The 2,033-nt window shown below is 47.2% G+C and overlaps 1 protein-coding gene across 6 annotated transcripts in view; it reads right to left on the reverse strand.

Annotated features, from left to right (window-relative positions):
- The window catches only part of ZNF536 (zinc finger protein 536), a 411,449-nt gene extending 411,345 nt beyond the window's left edge, over positions 1 to 104 (reverse strand). For all 6 annotated transcript variants that reach the window (XM_012733183.1, XM_012733185.1, XM_012733184.1 and 3 more), the window contains exon 1: positions 46 to 104. The gene's annotated coding sequence lies outside the window, so the exon portion shown is untranslated. The remainder of the gene's footprint in view (positions 1 to 45) is intronic.
- Positions 105 to 2,033: the final 1,929 nt, after the last annotated feature.

Raw genomic sequence — 2,033 nt, forward strand, 5'->3', positions numbered from 1 at the left:
CCACCGCGCCGCGCCCCGCGATCCCCCCACCTTTGTTTTCCTTACCTTAAACATTGAAACGCGGGCGTCGGGAGCAAACTCGGGCACGTAAACGGAGCGTTGTAAAAGATTGTGTTCAATGAATAATGAAACATGTCCACATGATTGACTTCATCATTTTCCGGGGCTGAGGGGGGACGGGCGCCCTGCTCGCGCGCCTCGCTCGCCCACTCGGCAGAGCCCTGCGAACTGTTCCCAGCCCAGCCGGGGCAGGGCGGGCTCGGTTTTCATCTGCCTCTTTTCAGAATCGCCCCGTTCATTGATACTCATCACCCAGCCCCAGCAGACATGCCCAGCCCCGGCTCGGCCTCCCCCTATCTGGTAGGTGAAATGCATTGTACCATTAAAAACGCTCTCCATTGTCGCCCTGCATAATTCACAGCAACTAGATAGGTCTTGCGGCATTTAGCTTTGATGAGCCAGAGACTGAACCCTTGATATAATAATCTACAAAGAATGGTGTGTGATCGTCCATTTTTTCTCTCTGTCTAGCAACTAAGAAACCATTTAACACAGCGCAGCTTGCTTCTGACCTTGAGCCCATGTAAACACACTTATTAAAATCTATCTATTCTCCGAGAGCTACATTCTGATTGTCAGGCTCGTTCCTGAGACATACATCAGCCCTTTCGCTTGTCACTACTTTGCATTCCTGCCTTTGACTAAAGAATTTTTTATCCAGCCGAGAGGGAGAGAGAGATTGCCACGGAGGGAGAGGAGAGAAAGACGGGAAGGGGGAGAGGAAAAAGCGTAATTCTTACCTGCTCCTGAAACTATTTAAAGTCTGTTTCTTTTCTGGGGAAAAAAAAAAAAAACTCCCGGGTGAATCTCGGTGGACAGCGGGACGCGGAGAATCAGTCACAGCCCGGGCGTTTAAGGGAGTCATCAGCGATCAAATGACGTTGATCCGCGCTGTAACCTTGTGGCGTATTTAATGTAAATAAGGCAGTTATGTTGCCAATCGCAGCGATACAAACACCGAGAGGTCCTCAGCCTCGCCTCCCGCGCCTGCCATTAGAGGCGACTTTATTTACAGACACTATTTAGGAGATCATGATAATTCTAAAACAATACTAGTGCCAAATGATTATGAAAATATGATTTTAATTAATCACGTAGTAGGCAAGGAAATTAGCATACGGTAATTAAACTTCGAGAAAAACGTCACGCAGGTTCTCTGCCTTATGGGTCCAGAATAATCATCACGCGGTGGGCTGCAGGACTTAATTATCAAACAAAATAACTTTTTTAAGGCAACTTTGCAAGACTGGTCCTCAAGGCAAACGCTTTGGTAAATAATATAAGGGGAGGTAACAAGGAAGAGATGTGAGTGTTGCCTGCGATGGGGCTTCTGTGAAGCAAGGCACCAGGGTAAGGAGAGGGGAAAAGCTGAATAATGCAATTATGGATTCTCTGTCCTAGAGTTGACAAAAGCTGGTGCCTCAAAAGCCTCTTTGTTATGGGATTATATAATGATCCTGGTGTCATTATGGGGAAGAAAAGATTCAGTAGTAATAATAAAAAGAAGTATCCAGATACACCAATGAAGAGCTTGTTTTAAAGAAAAGACTCACATGTGACATTGGGGCATGTTAATAGCAGAAAGACAGGACCCAAAAGAGTTGACAAATAAAGGAGAGAGGAAGGAGGGAGAGAGGGTGCGACGATAGGAAGAGAGAGAGAGAGAGAGAGAGAGAGAGAGGCCTGTGTTGCGCATGATTAAAAAGCTATGGAGACAGATTGATTATTCAAAATGCAATCCACAGGGACACTTAAAACATTGATTCAGGTAAGACTTGCTCCAGCCTGCCCAAACATAGATCCCCTCCATGGCTGGTGGCTTTTAAACCAGGGCACCACAGTAGGTAAACAGCAGACACAGCTTCCTCATCTCTACCGACTCCGGGGCACAAGGAACTCAGTTGCCAAGGACCCTGCAGAGACGTGGGCAGGGGCACAGCAAACTTAACCTGGAGGAGACAGCAGTGGGCTGG

The sequence above is a fragment of the Condylura cristata genome, unplaced genomic scaffold, assembly GCF_000260355.1.
Source record: "Condylura cristata isolate star-nosed mole 26May11 unplaced genomic scaffold, ConCri1.0 scaffold00039, whole genome shotgun sequence".
In the NCBI taxonomy this organism is placed as follows: domain Eukaryota; kingdom Metazoa; phylum Chordata; class Mammalia; order Eulipotyphla; family Talpidae; genus Condylura; species Condylura cristata.